Raw genomic sequence first — 21,225 nt, forward strand, 5'->3', positions numbered from 1 at the left:
ATAGGCAGCAGGTCTGAAACAAATAAAAGGAAGTTCTTCTGCACGCAGCGCACAGTCAACCTGTGGAACTCCTTACCTGAGGAAGTTGTGAAGGTTAGGACTATAACAGCGCTTAAAAGAGAACGGGATAAATTCATGGTGGTGAAGTCCATAAATGGCTATTAGCCAGGATAGGTAAGGAATGGTGTCTCTAGCCTCTGTTTGTCAGAGAATAGAGATGGATGGCAGGAGAGAGATCACCTGATCATTGCCTGTTAGGTTCACTCCCTCTGGGGCACCTGGCATTGACCACTGTCAGAGACAGATACTGGGCTAGATGGACCTTTGGTCTGACCTGGTACGACGTTCTTATGTTCCCCCTCATATTATAGCTACCCTTTGGAAACAGTGTTGCTATAAAAATGCTTGACATTGGAGACTTTTTTTTTAACAAAATCTTGACACTTGAATACAATGGTTTAAATTGTTGCTTAAAATAAAGGGCCTAAATTTTCAAAGAACTAGCTAGTGATTTTGGTGGCCTACACTGAAACGCCTGAAATGGGCTTAGTTTTCTGAAAATCTAGCCCCCTTGAGAAGACATCTAAGAAGGCCTTTGAGACTCACACCCGATTTTCAATAAGTCCTGATTACCTGCCATCTGAAAATAGAGTCTACTTCAGTTGATTCAATTTATACACCCAAAAATTGAGGCATCAAAATTGCCAGACATTGTGAAAATGTAGTTCTTTATAAATAAAGGTTGTCAGGGCAAAAAGTGTGAAAGTGGTGAAAGAAAACTGCAATGAGATAAGCTTCAAAAAGAAGCAGCCATAACAGAGTAAACACTAGACTTTATTTCATCCTTTACAGGCTCCTTCTAGATCCCAGTGTGCAACTATACCTCTGTTTAGCCTCTCTGCAAATTCTGACAGGGGATTTCTTGAAAGCAAACTGAAAATTGATTTGAAATTGTACCCTTTATACCTGAAAAGCCCTGCAGGTAACATTCCTGCGTTTGTGGCCTAAACCATTGATTTTTTATGGCTACCAGACCTGGAATCTATCTGGATTGAGAGGCTGGAACCATGCACTTTTAGAAGCTTAGGAACATGAAAGCAGTATAGTAGCAGGGTGGTTACCCACTCCAGCTCTGGAAGGGTTAAAGCCAGCCCTGAGAGAGGGCTGAGGCTGGGAAGGAAAGCCTGGGCTATTTGGAGAAGGCAGTAACAGCTGGGGCCATGCCCCAATCAGGCCCAGCTGGTCCCTATTAGAGGCTGCGAGCCAGAAGCCTAAACAGTCCCCCTCTGCTTGTAGAGAAAGAAGGGCCTGGCTCCTAGGGAGCTGAGCAGGGTACTGGGAGTGGAGCAGGGCTGGGGAAAGGCTTGGGGAGCTCCAGCCTGGAAACCCCCCTAGGCTGTGGGCCTAGCTGAGGGCCTAAGACAAGTACTGGGGCAGCCCAGCAATAGGTAGAGGCAGCAGGTCCAGACCCAACCTTGCCTATGATGAGTGCAGTCTGCCCTAGGGTGTGGGGTCAAGTTGGTGACTGGCAGTAGCCTATGACTGAGGTGAGGTGGTGGTAGTGGGTGGGGGTTCCCCTGAGTGGGCAGACCTGGAGAAACAGTGGGGGTACTGCCAGGGGGCAGCACCCACTGAAAGGGTCACTCAGGTTCTGAGAGGGACATGGGGGTGAGCAGTAGCACGACACCGGCTGACAGTGGGTCTCCAGAGGCTAGAAGCTAATTCCCTGAGATGGCCAGCAGGAGTTGCTGCCGGGTGAGTCTGCACCCAGTTACAAGTAAATAAACCTGGCATTTTGAAGATATAATGTTTTCTTGATGAAAACAAGGAATAATCTTTTATGCAGAGAGGACAACCCATTTGAAAGCAAATATACATAATTAACAGAAGTCTATAAAAATATATTCACTTTTATTATTTATTTCTCAATGAGGTTATCTCTGCATGATGAAATGGGGAAAGAAGGAAAAAAGGGGGGGCATGTCATAATCGTAATGTCATTTTGCCTATAGTTGTAGAATTCTTGAGTCTTTTTACTCCCCTGTTAAATGAACATATAGCTAAGCAGGCAACTACTTGTAGAATTAATCTACACTGCTTATCAGTTACTATATGTGAATAATGTATATTCTTAAAGGAAGAAAAGGCTAAAATTTTCAAACTTGGCTGCTTATAGTTAAATACCTAAATCCACATTTATGTACCCAAACAAGTGTTCTGATTTTAGCTACCAGCAACTTCAGTTACCTTTCAATATCTAAATAGGGATTTAGATGCCTACATTTAGAAGCCCAAGTTTAAAAGAACTGACTTTCTTTTTTTCTGTGATTTTTCTTTTCCACCAAAAGAAGGATTGATGGTCATCTCAATGTCTACGTTCTGCATAGACAAATGGGTTTATTGGAAAATATATTCATGTTGAACCTCTCAAATAATTTGATGTGGTAGTATAATGTGACAAATATTAACCTTCACGAAGCAAAATATTACTAAGGCTACGTTTTAGTCACGGGTATTTTCAGTAAAAGGCATGGTGCTGTGGAGGGGGGCAGTCTGGGGACACTTTGGGTGTTGAGTGGGTGGCCCAGGAGCTCCGCTGGCCCTGGGGCTGATGGGTGGCAGTGCATGGTCCAGGACCCCTGCTACTGCTGGAGGGTGGGGGTTGGTGGGACTGAGAGGTTCCCTACCTGTCTTGGTTTGTCCCTGCAGCTATTAGGGGGAGGGAAGGCCAGGGGCGCTCTGTGCACTACCCTCAAATAGATGCAGCTCCCATTGGCCAGAAACCACAGCACACAGAACCCTCTGGCCCTTCCACCTTGGTCAAGAATTGCAGGGTCATACTAGCCGCTTCTGGGGAACCCCCCTCCTGCAAGGTAAGTGCTGCTCCGTTTTGAAATGGATCTTAAATGGCCCACAGCTGTGCGAATAATTACCGGTACCAGTGAAAATTTGGAAAACAATATGCTTAATGCATAATAATTTAATTTAGAAAGAATCACACATTCAGTAAAGGTTATATAACACATACTCCTTAATAAGCCTCAATTCTCCAAACATAAACCCTCAGTTACTATGTTGGACTTGCGCAGTATCCTGATTGGCAAACAAAACAGGTATAGCTACCAATTCTAGATCGAGATTTTTTTTCTTCTTTCCTTTTTCAGGAAGGCAGAGTTGGTCTGTCAAATGCCCCTCCGAAGCAGGGTCTAGGTCACCCTGAGGACCTCTGTCTCAGTGTCACAGACCACTTCAAATTTTAGTTGGGGAACTAACTTTGCTTAGTATTTATACCTTTTGTTCTCAAAGGAGTCACATGTTCAGAAATATGCCCTGTGGGTGTCTTTTACTGGTTTTCCCTAATTAATTTTTTTTGGGGGGTGGGGGGAGTGAGCGGTGCTGCAGAACAGACACAGACCAAAGCTCAATCAAGGTTTACCCTCTCATCAATCATTCATTTAAGCTCTTAATGTGATGCCATTCAGAGTGGTCATTTTGACCCAGATCAGCCTGTACCAAGCCCACAGATAGCATGTTTTTACATTTTCTTTATCTTGTGAGCTGGTCCCCCAGCTGATATAATCCAAAATTCGATGTTGAAACATACATGCAGATTAAGCCTTTATTAACCATTCAAATGCAGTTTCAATGCTTTCAGTAGTTTTCCACATCATTTATTTAATGCTAAGAGAATCCTGCTCCCAGAATACTTTAGCAAATTTAGACATACCAAGCCATACCAAACTCATGCTTGTCACATTTATTCATATCAGTCACAGCAATTTATAGTTGCTTAATAATAATTTGGCATTGTCCCAACATCAAGTGTTCGGGCAGCCCCTGAGCCAACTGCAAAAGTCACGGAGGTCACAGAATCTGTGACTTCTGTGACATCAGTGACAGACACACAGCCTTGAGTATGACGCACATGCATGGTAAAGATACTTCACTCTAATTACTATTGTTAACTATACTTTGCATTTACAAAATTCTTTTCCTCTAATGTTCTCAAAGGGTATTTAGAAACACTATGCCTCACAATACCACTTTAATGTATGTCAGGATCATACTTATTTTATAAATAAGGCACAGATATTTTGACACGCTGAAGGGATTATATGTCCCAGCTGGCCTGAGGGTGCTGGGGAATCTTCAAGAGGAGCTGGAACCTCTTGCAGAAGGTCTGGTTCGCCCTACTTTCCGTGCTGCTGCCACAACCCTCACCAGGAAAAGCAGAATAAAGAGAAAAGAAAAAGAGGAGATATTATGACTAGGCCAAGGCAACAGGAATAAATGGCAGAGGTTGGAAAAAATCAAGGGTCCTGGCTTCTAGTCTTGTGTGCCAACCCCTAAACATACTTTCTTCTATTACCATTTTGCAAGGTTTCATGATTAATTTAAATATTTTGGATCCCAAACAAATCTTCAACAATGTGTCTCATATGATCCTGGAAAGAAGACAAATTCTGGAAAATATAAGCTATTTCTACAAGATTTGAATTTTGCACTGAAATGTGTTACTTTTTATAGATGTGTTAATTGTTGCTGAGTAACGAATTCTTGCTAAAGGTTATAGAAGTTCCAGCAGTTACTTTCAGTTATGGACTAATATTATTGGCCTACTACCATATGATATTAATAGAAATCTGACTGCTGGTGACAATTTATAATTCAGTTACCCAATAGGTTCAATCTACAACTTGTTAAAGAATGTTGATAGTTTAGATTTTACAGTGGACACAGGAGGTCTAATTCCTGCCACCCTAACCCATGTAAGAGTTGCAGGCCTGAGTGCAGAATGCAAAGGAAGCTGTAGTAAGACTGCGTCAATAATTTCTCCTTTTCTCTTAACTCTACTTCCTAGAGCTGATTTAATATTCTGAGCAAACATCACCAGTAACTAGAAAGTTCAAGACCAACATTTTTATACATAGAAGAAGTCAAAAACCATTGAACCTTGCATTAAAATATTAAACTTTTTTTTTCCTTTGACACTAACAGTATTCTCTGTAGGAATAAGAATGAAAATTAAAGTATTTCAGAATCACAGATACAGTATTTTTGGCCAAACAGGGAAAGAGTATGAGCTGTATTTTGTATCTTTAAGACTCAGCCCCAGCTTGTTGGTGCCTTGGAGGTGCTACCTGCAGGCATAGGGGCAAATTTATCCCACAGAAGGCTAGGGCTGCCCTGAAGCAACTCCTGTTACCATAGACCCTCTGAGGCTTGCAGTATTATGACATCACTAGGAATTGGGACTTACCCCACTTGCTTTAAAGTGCTCAAAGACTCTTGTATGAAAAGTGTTATGTGAACAAAGTATTTTTTTATTCTCCATAATATGAGAATGAGTATGTTTCCTAATATTTTGGATTATTTTATTGATGTCAATGAAACAACATGCAGGCCATTTTCGTATAACATTTAAGATACTAGTATAAGCTAGAAGTGTCATTAATATTTGTAAGTGTGCATAGTGAGTTAATCTCTCTCTCTCTCTCTCTCTCTCTCACAGACACACACACACACACAATGACAGGTCTCTGTCCCAAGGTAATTTCAAACTAAATTGGACATAACAGAGTAAGAGATGACAACACAGGGTGAGGAAATGGGTCTGGAACGATCAGCAACAAAGAAGGATCCATATAATATGCTTGTTGTTAACTAGATATTATACTAGTTCCTTTTATTTTTTTTTAAAAATCCAACGTTACATTTGGAGGACAATGTCTAGAACAAAGGCTGAATTGGAGGTCAATATCTGAAGGATATTCAAAAAATGTAAGTTTGGTGAATATTCAGAACAAAATGGTTTGGAAATGTTTCAGGTTAAGAAAAAAACAAAAACACTTAACTTGTCTGGACAGGTCCCTATATATTCCTGAACCTGTTCCAACCACTTATTATAGCCTGTTAATAGCATATTTATATCTGAAGTAAACCTCATTTCATTTACTAATGGCATATAACTGTAGTACCAGGTAGTGTACATTTAATGGATGCGTTTGCAACCTTACTTTTTTCTATATTTAATTTTCAATTTTATTCAAAGTGTGGATTTAATTGAAATACTTGATATGCCATAAAATACTTGCGGACTCCAATTTTGTGGGAGGAGGATCAAAGGCATATTGCAATTTTATTAAAGCAATTTAGTTAACAGAGTTTACTACTCATCCCAGGGATATCAACATACCCTTCTCCAAGTGCTAAATTCTTCTCCCAAAACATTTGTGAGAGAAGGAATTATTTTGAAAGTCTAATTCTACTTTTATGTTCAGACTAATCACTGTTACTTTTAATCACTTCATATAGCTTCTTCCCTGGATCTTAAAAATAATAATAATCTGGATAAGGACTCCAGGTACCTAGAATGGTCAAAGCAATGATGTACTGGTACATTGCTACACTGATAATACAAATATCTATAGAGGAGATGTGCTTTGTACACTAATAACCTCTTGAGATACATTTATAGAAGGCTCAAAACCTTAATGAAATTACTCTAATACTCTAAAAAGAGGCAAGTCAATTATTGTGTATCTACACCCCATACTTTAAAAAAATCACTTAAATGAATAAGGATGCACCTTACAGTCCTCTGTTGCACCACTAAATAAGCATGTTCTCATTGTTCTGTAAGTTATATATAACAACCTCAAGGATTTATTCTACCTTTTGTACATAACTATTGTTTTTACTGTAAATAGGAGAGCTGACCCCAAAACCTCAAAATATGCTAATAAATACCATGTAAATATATGTTATATGCATCAACACTTCTTGCCATGAATATCTTTTTAAATTATTTAGTCACGTTTGTTAATCGCATTTAGCATAACCTCCGGGTACAGTACAAAATTCTTTTAAAACCAGATCAAGTGTGATGTGACTGGAAGCTGGTGGATGCTCTGTACTATTAAAACTCAAAACTAATTACTTACGAACCTAAACATAGACTTAGGAGCCTAACATTAGTCCCCCATTTTTAAACATCTATCAAATCAGTGCATTGAAACAGGGACTTAGCCCACTGATCTTCAAACAAACATTCAAGCATGGACCTTCCACAGATCTATCTGACCACAAAGAACAGTGTCCATTTCAGCCTCCCTTATGATACCCTTTACACCAGTGTTTCCCAAATTTGGGATGCCGCTTGTGAAGGTGTCATGATATAATTCCCCACTCTGAACCTTAGCATCCAAAAGATGGGGTATCAGCATGAATTTCTCTAAGCTCAATTACCAGCTTAGTACTTGTAGCGCTGCCACCAATCAGGAATTCCAGTGCCTGGTACACTCCGGGCCCCCCAAAACCTTGCCCGGGGAACCCCAAGACCCAGATCCTCTGGATCTTAACACAAAGAAAGGTAAACCCTTTCCCCACCGTTGCCTCTCCCAGGCTTTCCCCTCCCTGGGTTACCCCTGGAGATCACTGTGATTCAAACTCTCATGAATCACAAAACAGAGAGGAAAATTCACCTTCCCTTCCTCCTTCTCTCTCCCCCTCCCAGACTCTCCTGAGAGAAAGTAATCCTAACACAGAGAGAAAATTAACCTTTCTCTCCCCCTTCCTCCTTTCTCCCCACCAATTCCCTGGTGGATCCAGACCCAGTCCCCTGGGTCTCACCAGAATAAAAAAAACAATCAGGTTTCTTAAACAAAAAAGCTTTTTTAATTAAAGAGAGAAAAAACAGTAAAAATATCTTTTGTAAATTTAAGATGGATTAGGTACAGGGGTTTTCAGCTAATAGACACTGGGAATACCCTCCCAGCCTAAGTATACAGTTAAAAATCCTTTCAAAAAATACAAATTTGAACTCTTCCAGCCAAATGCACATTTGCAAATAAAGAAAACAAACATAAGCCTAACTCGCCTTATCTACCTAGTACTCACGATTCTGAACTTATAAAAGCCTGTATCGGAGAGATTGGAGAGAAACTTGGTTGCACGTCTGGCCACTCAGAACCCAGAGAGAACAACAACCAAAAACTAACAGCACACACAGAAACTTCCCTCCCTCAAGATTTGAAATTATCCTGTCCCCAGATTGGTCCTCTGGTCAGGTGACAGCCAGGCTTACTGAACTTGTTAACCCTTTACAGTCAAAAGATGTATAAAATACTTCTGTTCTATTAACTCCTACTATATGACAGTAGGGAAAGCCCCCAGTGGGTCGGCCCAGTTTGTTTACCTGCCACGTCTGCAGGTCTGGCCGATCGCGGTTCCCACTGGCCGTGGTTCGCTGCTCCAGGCCAATGGGGGCTGCTGGAAGTGGCAGCCAGTACTTCCCTCAGCCCGCACCACTTCCAGCAGCTCCCTTTGGCCTGGAGCAGTGAACTGCGGCCAGTAGAAGCCGCAATCGGTCGGATCTGCAGATGCGGCAGGTAAATAAACCAGCCCGCTGGGGGCTTTCCCTACACAAGCAGCATCCCAAGTTTGGAAAACACTGCTCTGCACCGATCGCCACACCCTCCAAGGAAGAAGAGTTTGGGGAAATAACTGCTAAAATCACAAATATAGGTTCTGTAAGTCAAAGAGGGAAACAAGTTCACTGAAAGTACTTTCAGAGTGGTAGCCGTGTTAGTCTGTATCAGCAAAAAGAATGAGGAGTACTTGTGGCACCTTTGAGACTAACAACCTCTTTCAACAAAATAATTTTGTTAGTCTCTACGGTGCCACAAGTACTCCTCATTCTTTTTGCTGAAAATACTTTGTCACACCCACCCTCCTACTTAATTCAGGTGACTAGTAGTAGAATCCACAAAGGTATATAGGTGCCTACGTTCCATTTTTAGCCATCTTTGCAATCCACAAAATTCTGGCTCAGCTGTTGCCTAACCCTGTAGGTGCCTAAACTCACTCAGTGACTAATTTTTTTTCCTTCAGGTCATGTACTTTGCAGCCTCATTCTAGGCACCAGAGTGCCTGTCTGAGCATATGCTCTGCTGCCTCATGATAGGTGGTCAGATACCATCACCTGCCTAAACCCCAGGGTGATTTACAAAACAGGAAAGGCAGGCATTTGGCTTCCCACATCAGGGACTAGACGTGTAAATGCTCTCTGAGCATGCCCACAATTCCCTCAGCCAAGTACACATAAAACAGCTTGGAGTGGGAAGAAGACCACCTGTGTAATCTTTAGCCAAGTGGACAGGATCCTAACCCAGCATATAGAAGACACCTGGTTTAAGTCATAGGCACCTTCAGGAGGTGGGGGGGACTTGAACTGCAGGGAAGGTTGTTTCACACATCCACTGGACTAAAGATCATAAGGGAGAAGCTCCCCTCCCAGCTGTTTTGTTTCAGGTTCTGCATGAAACTTATGCAGCTGAGTGTCTATCTTCCACAAGTTCATGGACCACTAGCAGAGCTGCCTGCCTGTCTGCAGCCCAGACTAAGGCACATATCACCAAGAGAGAGTCTGGCACCTCTCTGGTCAGCATCTCCCAATGACTTGTTTAGGTGTCTTTAGAATGTTGGCTTTTGTGGATCTCATTCTAAGGGTATGGCTACACTTGCAACTTCAAAGCGCTGCCCCGGGAGCGCTCCCGCGGCAGCGCTTTGAAATGTGAGTGTGGTCACAGTGCCGGTGCTGGGAGAGAGCTCTCCCAGCGCTGCAGGTACTCCACCTCCCTGTGGGGATTAGCTTACAGAGCTGGGAGCCACTCTCCCAGTGCTAGGACATGGTTTACACTGGCGCTTTACAGCACTGTAACTTGCTGTGCTCAGGGGAGTGTTTTTTCATACCCCTGAGTGAGAAAGTTGCATCACTGTAAAGCGCCAGTGTAGCCAAGGCCTAAGATGCTTATCTCTCCCCATTCATTATATAGTGAGCCTGCTAAATAACACTGGCTGCACTCCACTGAAAAAATAAACACATATAAAATTAAATCAAAGTCAAAGTTTTCCCACCTCTTCTGTGCCTGTAGGTCCTTGGGAAGTGCTCTTGGGAGGGCTGAGTATCTGTGCATGGAAAAGTCTCATGCCAGGGCTGGGAGCCGAGTTGAGGAGACATGCATCATTCTCCTGGACTACCTGTGGGGAAAGTTATCACTGCCTAAGGCTCTATTAGTTTTCCAGCAGAGACTCCTCTGTGCTGGGGAGCCTGTACCTGAAAGGGCTGTAAAACGGTTACATGATTTGATTGAAATAAAGCAGCAGTAAACAGCATGGGATTTCACCAGCAGCAGGTCTTTATCAGCACAAAAAAATCAAAAGTCACAATAAGCAATACACACTTACAACTCCTCCCAGTCTGAGAGGTTTACTCTGTACCCAAGTGCAGCCCTGCCTCCCCACGGGCATCCTCAGTCATTCTTACTCTACCTGTATTAGAGGAGATGGAAGGGAAATCAGAGTTAACCCTTTGTTTTCTGGGAACTACGTAATACCCCTGCCAGCTGTCACACTGAGCCTGTCTCCTGAGCCAGTGAAGGAGGTGCACTAGGTTTCTATATGAATGGCTTTATGCTCTCACAGGATCTGGATAATGTGCAAGGTTTGGGGGCCAGACTAGCTTCTTCCACAGAAATATAAACTCCCTACTCCTCCCCGTCATACACCATTCCCAGATCACTGGAAAAATTCCCAGGACATGCCATTAGATGAACCTAACAGCATTTTCCTCCTCTTGCCCCTTCCTACTAATTTTAATATCTGGGCCTTAATGATTTTATGGGCCTATAATAATCTTAATTTTGTACAGAAGCATCAAAAACATTATTCTCAATCATAGAAGGACACCTTTGCATCCTAAAATGTATTCCATACACAGATAAAAGTACTTTGTACAACTTAAACCTTTTTTTTTCTGAAAAGCACACAGATATACTGGTATGTTACCATGAAGGCTGTAAACATAGGTAATTAAGATAACGTCACCTTAAACTGAGAACCATCAGATGTCTGTGTACATTTTGCCAAATTACATAACTATATGTAAATGAAAATCACCTCATTACAATGACATTACAGTTTTGTCACGAACACACTTCCATTTTCATAAATAAATAATGTTTTGTTTTATTGCAGTTCATACAATTTAGAGTTCTGCCAACTCTGAAAAGACAGATTTAATTTCTTGAAGCATTTCTTGAGAATGTCTGAGATTTTGGAAAGTTAAGTCAGTATATTATTATTGAAAATGTTACCCTCTACATTTTAGAAGGTTTATTTAAATAAATAAAGCATCTAAAATCAGAAAACTAAAAATAAAATCAATGTTTACCATACATCTCAGATAGATTAGCAGTAAGCAGTAATGATCAGGGTTAAAAGTCAGGTCAGATTAATATCTAAAAATTCAGATGTTCAAATGAAACTCATCTAAGGTATTGGAATCTCTTAAGTCTGTAAAACTGGGCAGCAAATAACATGAAAATTACTTTTTCTCACAGTATAGTGGCACTTTTTCCTCTGGCCCTAGTTAAACCTATAGATTTCAAAAGTGTACTAAAGAGAAAAAAAATCCAAACACATGATAACTTAAAAACTATTTAACTCAGATTCAAGTGTTTTAAAAAAAGCGATTTGGTCCATTCTAACTTATTTTCTGTACTGATGTATCCATCTCCCATAAACAGTAGATTAAGATACTACTAGATTATTATGAATGTTTCAGATTTAGTACCCGCTACCCTCAGAGGTACTAGTGCTTACCATCAGCAAAAACTGGGTAATACATCAAATCTAAATTCTTCGTAGGCAGCTGGTTTTTAAAAGTAGAAAAACAGAGGTGACTGCCAACATGTTGCTGTATTAAGAAAAAAAAAGTTTTTTATTGAAAGTTCTTTGTTCTTTGTTTTTGTTTGTTTGTTTGGTTTGGTTTTTTTTCAGCATGGCCTTTGTACTAGCATGGTCTTAGCTGAGAGAGACCATGATGTTATTGTTGGCATGATAATTACATGGTCCCCCTTAAAAACTTGCTGTTGCCTTAGACACTGTAAGTAAATTACTTTATTCAGAGATGGCTATAAGCCTCAAATAAGAGGGCACTAAGCCCTGACACAGCTTGTGCTGGGAGGATTGGTCTGTCCCAAGCTCGGATCTTGTTGGCATTGATATAAGGGGATCTACCCTTTAGCCAAGTCACTGCCACCCTTTTTTATTAGTAATATTATTTCAGGAACTAGGTAAGGTCAGGAGTGTGGGAACAGGGAGTCCAGCAATCTCTGACTCACCCACGTTTTACTGGCTATAAGGGTGAGTGACAGGGAGGGAGTGGAGAGAAAAGGGAGATGTGGTCTTGGGGGAGGGGGAAGGTGGCACAGGAGCAGGGCCTTGGGGGAAGAGGCAATGTGAGAGCATGGCCTTGGGAGGAAGGGGTGGTGAGAGGGTGGAATCTCAAGGTGCAGCATGGCACGGGGGGTAGGGCCACAGTTTGGGTGCCTGTGACACCCCCACTTTTAGGGTGCTCCTATCACTCCCGGGTAGTGTTAAAGTAAACTGTTCTTTATTATATTGGTACTCACAGCTTCCTTAAACTGCTGCTCTGAACTTCAGCATAGATGGATAAATTAGATTGTTAAAGGAGGTAGATTGTGTGTATGTATGTGTGTGAGAGAGAAAGAGAGAGAGAGTGTGCTGAAGAGAGACATTTATTTCCACCCTTCATTCATGACCACCCAGCACTAGTGCAATCTACGTGTCTCCACATTCCTTAACTCCATTTCTTCAGTCCCAACCATCAAGCCATGTTATCCTCCCCACCCCCAAAATCATAAAATTATAGAACCATGAGGTTAGAAAGGACTGCAAGGGTCATCTAGTCTAATCCCCTTCCAAGATGCAGAATGACTTCCTTCATAACAAAACCCGTACCAGCATAATGGTTTTGCTTTTCACTATATCCATACATGAAATTTCATTCCTTAAATAACAAGTACTTGCCATAACCCTTTATCCTTAAGTCCATCCTCTTGATCTTAACAAGTTCCAACTCACAGAACCTCTCACCTTTTATTCAGAGTGAGCAGAGATGGTAGAAAAATGGAGACAGAGGATATTGTGGGTATTTTCATGCTTCATGCTCTGGATTTTTATTATAAAAGTTTCAATGCAATTTTTTTCTAACCAGTCCAAAGGGTGTGCCTACACAGGAAAACAAGGTGTGTTTGTACCATGGATTAGCTAGCCTTTTAAGCTTTTAACTCAGGTTAAAATAGCATTGAAAATACAGCAACATGGCTTTTAATTTGGTTTAGCAGCTTGAGTTAAAGATTCCAGGGGAAACTGGGGTTCAATTCAACCTGTTAAACTGAGTTAAAAGCTTATCTTCACTGTTGTTTTTTAACTCAGGCTAGCTACACACCTTTTTATATAGTGCATATATACGCTTAGGCTATGCCTACGCTTGGAGCTAGGGGTATGATTCTCAGTTAGAGTAGGCACACTCATGCTAGCGCTCATCTAGCTAGAGTATTAACAATAGTAGTGTAACCACAGTGGTGAGTGGTGAGTGGTGACATGAGCTAGCCGCACCAAGTACATACTGAAGGGGTCTGGTTGAATTTGTACTTGGGGCGGCTAGCCTGTAGCAACATAACTGCCCATGCTACCATGGCTACACTACTGTTTTTAGCACTCTAGCTTGATGCAAGTAAATGTGAGTATGTCTATGCCATCTGGACATCACACACCTAGCTCCATGTGCAGACATAGCCCTCAGAGTGACCAATTCTAGTTTTGCTAGTTTGTGGCAGAGATAGAGATAAAAGATATTGATCTAAAGCACTTATCTTTGCTAAGAAGGTCATGGATTTAAATATACCATTAGCAACATCATAAAATCAGTGAGGCTAGAGCAGCTGCCTTTAGAATAAGCGAGGATTTTTTGCAGGTGGTAGAATGGAAGTGTGATTATATCTGTGGGAGGGTATAAACTAAAAAAGAGAGAGAGAAGTATCAACTCTTTGAAATTTTTGGAGACACCGTCTGAACATTTCAGTCTCACAAAACGTGTGTGCTCGCCCACTCTAGAAATATCTGAGCCAGATATTCTTACTTGCTCTGGTTCCTTTGCACTGCTGTTCTAAACTTCTCCTGAACAAAGAATCAGGAAATTGTAACTATCACTGTGGTGATTCCCCATCCATTTCCCACCCAATATAAACTGGGTACAGAGAATCTGGCTTTAAGACTAGAAGTTTCAAAAAAGGCCACTTGCTTTGGGTGTCTCTACTTTTGTAGGCCCAACTGAAGTATTGATCATCCACTCCTCCCATTGGCTTCACTTGAAGCTATGTGTTCTCAGCACTTCTGAATGGTTCTCAGATTGGGCACCCAAAATCAGTATCCCCTTTTGAAAATTTGTCCAGACACGTGTATCTTCTGTAATATGTATCATAATTTCAGTTCCTGTTTTTAAGTGATGAGCTCATCTTTGCCTTGCCTGGCAGTCAAGTGGAAACACGGAGACAGATTTTTAAAGGTATTTAAGATGGATACAGAGCACCTAAATGCCTTTAAAATCTGTTCCATGGGGCCCTAATGTGCAGAGGATTGGATCCTGGTCCCTAGGGGTGGCTCTAGGGATTTTGCCGCCCCAAGCACAGCAGGCAGGCTGCCTCCGGCGGTTTGCCTGCGGAGGTCCACCGAAGCCACGGGACCAGTGGACCCTCCACAGGCAAGCGGCCAAAGGCAGCCTGCGTGGCTCTGGCAGAGCGCCCCCTGCGGCTTGCCACCCCAAGCACGTGCTTGGCTTGCTGGGGCCTGGAGCCACCCCTGCTGGTCCCAAGTTTGATTCCAATTTCTAGAAGCAATTTGTTTTTGCATAGCATATTGTTTAAGCTCACATCTTTAGATGAATTGGTGCAACTTTGAACAAAGACAAGGTCTCAGTCCCTGACTGAAGACAGTCTCTAGCAATCCCTCTTCTTCTGGCTGATACTCTTTACAATGCTGACAAGCTGTAAGGGTGGCTGCATCTTCCAACCCTCCTTGCCTTAAAGCAAAGTCCTTGCTATGAAGGGATTTTGAAGCATAGAGTTAGGAGATAAGTAAAAAAGTAAAAAAATGAATTACATTTATGGTATAGAACCAAAAACTGACATAGTAATATAAATAGAAAGTCAATATATTACATTTTATTCCAGGACATTATATCAGCTGTGGAAAAAATGGACATATCACTAAATGCAACTTTTATCTACTTTTCCATCTCAAAACTTTAGTCATTAAAAGCTGAGCTGAATATTTCGCTATTTTTCAAAAACAAATGGTCATTTGTTTAAATTTTGACATTTTATGTATTTAAAAATAGCACTTTATAGGCAATCTCAATAGAGGATACTTTTTAAAATACTTTATCGGAGCACATAACTAAGTAATTAATCTCAGTTTGAGTTTATATGACTGTTTAGTAGTAATGGCTTTTTCACCTCTTCCACACATTTAACTCAACATGTATTCTTTCATTTTTTTTTCTGTTAGAAGTATAGCCCCTGGGTAAAATAAAGAAAGTAATTACTTTTTGTCAAAATGGTGCAAGACCATAGCTCTGGGGTTATAAAACAGACTTCATTAGTACTGTATGCCTTCATTTTTTGCCATTATTTTAGTTGCCCTGAGAGACCTTGAAAGATGAAACTTAGCACTAATGGACTCAATATAATACTTCTAACTCTAGTACAGAGTCTTGGATATACTGTATTATAAATAAGAAATATTCTCTCTTTTAGACAAGATGAAGCCTAAGGTTTTATAAATGGACTCTCTTTGATATCTTGTTATTTAACTGCATCCTTATCATGGTGCCAGATAAGGCATCTTCACAATTTCAGTCCTTAATAATAGTAACTATTCACACATCACAAAGAAACTTTAACCTTCCCAGTCCTTCTAAAGAGGAGAGAACAGATATCATGCCAGTGTTATAGCTCTAAACAATTGGGGAGGTTGTGTATTTTATTTCTCATCCACTATTTCCTCTCTGCTGATAGAAAACACTGAAGTTGGCTGCTTCCTGGCTTTGATCAAAGAACTTTAAAAGTGGCAGATCACAAATGTTGCTTATAGTAAAAAACACATATTTTGTCACAAACCATGGCTTTATTGCTTAGTAAAAGAGACCAGTGCTGTCTTTTAGGGATTGTGGAGCCCCAATTCAAACTTATTTTGCAGCATATTTGAATCATATTTGCAGTATATCAGTTTGAATCTTACTCGTCTCTGAACAATGCTTATAGATCTAAATTTATTTCTGCATCATTGTTTAAAAGAAAGTTGTTTGTTTTCTGAATGTCTGCTTAAGAAGAGTACATTCCAAAATTACTTAGAGTGTATCTTTTAAACTGCTTCCACTCAAATCAAGAAATCTAAACTGAGACTTCTGGGATCTAGATGGCTCTAAGGATCATGAATACAGGACATTTTTGTTGGTCAGAATTTCAGAAGTTCTGTGACCAGTTCCATTAACTCTAAAATATGGCCTTTTTAACCAGAATGGGACAACTAGGCTTCGTGGCTGCAAGATGGAAAGTTGGAAAAGCATAGAAGAGATTTTATGTATGGTAGGGATGAAGTGTCCAGGGTATTGCTTCCAGATCCTTTTGAAAAGCATAAAATATAGGAGGTTTGGGAATTATTTTTCAGTACAAAAAGATTTGTCTTTGACTGTCTGAAGATATTTTTCAGGAAGAAGATTTTCAATAGGTTGAAAATGAGTGTGTTCAGTTATCTGTACATGTTGCCTGCTTTGCCAGTCTGCCGTGCAACTAAGTTTGCCATTGAGATAAAGAGATAGTAGGATAGAAGGATAATACAGATTTTCCCCATCCAGTTTAGGAAAGCTTCATCTGATCCTTCTCTAAATAGCCACTGTGATGCCTGTCATTATGGAGCAGTACTTGCTACTGCATCGTTAAGCCTGAAGCTAAATTTCCCGTTCCATACCTAATTTCTATTCCTTTCACGTTGCCTGAAATTATGTTACAGGACCAGCAAGGCATACAGCTGGGCCAAGATCTTGGAGAGAGCAAAAGCCACCCTTATGAGTTTCACTGTGCCCTTCTCAGTTGTGCAAATGATTAAGGCCCATTAATATCTTGGTATCTTGGGAGAGAAGGTGAATAAGACACTCCTGAACTGGAATTGACTTTTAACCATTTGATGCAAAATAAATAAATATTTCCTAAAATAAAGCTTTGTGATGATTTGGAAACTTTTAACTTTTTTCTCCCCAGGTTTTACTTTTGCATGTGACTGCATGTCCAGATTCCAGCTGGAGCTAGAAACAGCAGGGCCAAGAGATTATCCATTCCTTACAGACACCAACATTGATATAGCTCTCTGTGTCTTTGGCACCTCAAGGTTAGATTATTGGAATAAGCTCTATGCTCTCCTTCCGAAATTGCTGCTAGTTGAGAATATGTCAGTCTGATTATTAAGTGGGTTTCAAGCAGAGAGCATTTAACAGGTGTTCTTTGTGAAATGCACCAGATAATAATTATTTCCAGGTGGAGTTTAAGTTGTGATTTTTGACCTTTAAAGTCTTAAATGGTTTGAGATCTGTACATTTGAGAGACCACATCTCTCCATTCAAGCTCAGTGCTGTAAAGGGAAAGGGGAAGGCATTCTGACCTGGGTGAGGGATCCTTGTCTCTGGAAATTACTTTATTCTTTAGTTCAGTACAGCTCAGATTCTATTACCTTTGGGACATGTCACAAGACACATGTGTTCTCCTAGACCTTTCCTGGGGCAGCAGAGAATTGTTTGTAGAAGACTGATGGGGAACATAACTGAGCAGATGGAGAAGGCTTTGCTTTTTCCTAATATGATGTGTGCAACATAGGTAGTTTGGGGATTTAAATAAGCAACATCCCTCAGAATGAGAGAAATTTGAGAGCTGCATATTAGGCTGCGCAGCTCTTGTCATATAGTGAAATAAGAAATTAAAGAAACTGAGTGAAGTGAATGTATATGGCAAGCTATCTACAAGTCTTGCTGTGTTTAAAATAGTGTCTGTTTTTCATTGGAATTAGTGTAATTTGTTTTATTTACACAATGTACATCAGTCCTTGGGCAGAGAGGGCCAAAAACAGCATATCCCGTTTTCAGATATCATAGAGTCATAGAACCACAGGGTTAGAAGGGACTGCAAGAGTTAGCAAGTACAACCCCCCACCGCCCCGCCCCTCACCAAGATGCAGGGTTTGTTGTGTCTAAACTATCCAAGACAGATGGCTATGCAGCCTCCTTGTGAAAACCTCCAGTGAAGAAGCTTCCACAACTTCTCTAGGCAATCTATTCCACTGTCCTACTGTTCTTACAGTTAGGCAGTTTTTACTGAGATTTAATCTAAGTCTGCTATGCTGTAGTTTGTACCCATTGCTGCTTGTTCTGTCCTCTATGACAAGACAGAACAACTCTTCTCTATCTTTTTTTTATTGGCAGCCTTTCAAGTATCTGTAGACCGCTATTATATCCCTCCTTAATCTCCTCTTTTCCAAACTAAACATACCCAGTTCTTCCTGCCTTTGCTCAGATGGCTTGCATTACATCTCTTTGATCATCTTTATCACTTACCTTTGGATCCTTTCCAGTTTCGCTATATCCTTTCTATACACTGGTGACGGAAACTGGACACAGTACTCCAAATGAGGCCTAACCAGCACTGAGTAGAGCTGAACTTGAACACTATGCTTCTATTAATGCAACCTAAAATTGTATTTGCTATTTTTACAACAGCACTGAACTGTTGACTCATGTTGAAATTGTGGTCCACCACAACTCCTAAATCCTTCTCAGCAGTGCTTCTGCCAAGTCAGTCATCTCCCATTCTGTATTCATGTGGTTGTTTTTTCTTCCCTAAATGTAGCAACTTAAATTTGTCTTTGTTGAATTTAATTTTGTTATTTATAGCCCAGTTCTCCAATTTATTAAGATCCCTCTGAATGTTACCTCTCTCCTCCAAAGTGTTTGCAACCTCCCACCCCCAGCTTTGTGTCATCTGCAAATTTGATCAGTATGTTCTATATTCCTATATCCAGGTCATTAATAAATATGTTGAATCATACCAGTCACAAAACAGATCCCTGTGGAACCCCACTTGAGGCCTCCTTCCAATCTAACATAATTCCATTAATAGCTAATCTTTGTTTGCAGTTGTTTAACCAATTATTTATCCACCTAATGGTGATCCCGCTAAGGCCACATTTTTCAAGCTTATTTATCAGAATGTCATGTGGGACTATGTCAAAAGCCTTGCTAAATAAAATCCAGGTATATTATGTCCACTGCATTCTCCCTATCCACAAAATCAGTTACCCTGTCAAAGAAGGAAATCAGGTTGGTTTGGTATGATTTAGTCTTAGTGAATCCATGCTGGCTGCTAGTGATTACCTTCATCCTCCAAGTAATCACAAATTGAATGTTTTATATATTGATCTAATAGTTTCCCCAGTATCAAGTTCAGGCTGACTGGTTACAGTTTTCTGGTGCCTTCATTTCCATCCTTTTAAAGATGGGCACTTTAATCCTTCTCCATTCTTCTGGGACCTCTCCTGTAATCCAGGAGTTTGCAAATGTTATTGCCAGTTCCTCTGAGATATTTTCAGCTAATTCCTTCAGCACCCTGGGGTGAATAGTATCAGCCTCGCTGACTTGAATTCATTCAAATTTGTCAGAGGTTCCCCGATGTGCTCTTTACTTATCCTGATTTGCTTCCATTCCTCTTTATTGTCTATGGTAACTTCAGTGGTCCTCTGGTCAAGTTATTTTTTGTGAGAAGACTGAAGTAAAGTAGGCATTGAGCAGCTCTGCCTTCCTATCAACTGCCATTACCAGCTCACCTTCTCTATTGACCAGTGTACCCACACCATCCCTGAACTTTCTTTTTTGTCTGATGTATTTGTAAATCCCCTTCCTATTGTCTCCCCTTCTTGTTGCCAGATATAACTCATTCTTTGCCTTGGCTTTCCAGATTTTGTACCTACATGTTCACGCTAGTCCCATGTATACTTCCTTGGTGACTTGCCCCTCCTTCCATTGCTTGTATGTACCCTTTTGGTTTTTAGATAGCGAAATAGCTTCTTGTGCAGCCACATTGATCTCCTAGAGCATGTCTTATTTTTCCTCTTCATCAGAATAGCTTGATGTTCAGCCTCTATAATTACATCTTTAAGGAACTGCCTGCGCCCTATGACTCCTTTTATTCCTAATTGCTCTTTCCATGGGACCTTGCCTACTATTTCTCTGAGTTGGTTGAGATCTGCTTTTCTGAAGTCCAGTGTCCTTGTTTTGCTGTTCTCATGTTGTCCTTTCCCTAGGATCTTGAATTATATCAGATCATGATCACTTCCTCCCAAGTTCCTGACCACATTCATGATTGCAACTAATCTATCCCTTTTGGTCAACATCAGATCCAAAATGGATGACACCCTAGTTGTTTCCTCAACTTTTTGAATCAGGAATCTGTCCCCTACACATGCTAAGACCTTGTAGGACATACTGTGTTTTGTTGTATTAGTCTTCCAACAAATATCAGGTAAGTTAATGCCCCCTCCCCCGACCCATTTATAATAGTGCATGTGTGTTAGTTAATCAAGTTACCTGCAAGTAGAATGCCTCATCCTTTTCTTATTCTTGATTTGGTAGTCTATAATAGACCTCCACCATAACATCACTAGTATTCTTTTCCTTTTTTATCATTTCCCAGAGACTCTCAGTAGGTCTGTTGCTCACTTCCTCTTGTACCTCAGAGCATACCTTTTATGTCCTCTTCACATACAGCACAATACCTCCTCCCTTTTTCTCATACCTGTCCTTCCAGAACAAGCTATATTTCTCAACGCTGCTACTCCAATTATGGGAGTTGTCCCAGGAAATCTCTGTAATACCAGTTGTCATAAATCTCAACCTCAATATCAATGCCTGTTTCTAAAGAAGCAACTCTGACCCAAGAACTGACTTTACTTAGAGATGTCAAGGCAGAGAACAAACTCTTTTTCTATTTTACAACAGCTTCCCTGAAAAAACTGATATCACAAAAACTAAACAATAATTACAGAAAAAGAATTTGTAAGATGGTGTAACAGCACTAAATAGTGACTTCTTCCATTACAACTGGAATCTGCTAATATATAAAAGTAAAATTGACAGTTTAATAATTAGTACTTACTTTATCATTTAATTGAGACTATAATGCTATCTGTTTAATCAGACACCAAACCTTGTGACAATGAAAATTCAGTTGCATATTGAAAATCAGCCATGAAGCTTTT

Source organism: Chelonoidis abingdonii, chromosome 3 (assembly GCF_003597395.2).
Source record: "Chelonoidis abingdonii isolate Lonesome George chromosome 3, CheloAbing_2.0, whole genome shotgun sequence".
Classification (NCBI taxonomy): Eukaryota; Metazoa; Chordata; order Testudines; family Testudinidae; genus Chelonoidis; species Chelonoidis abingdonii.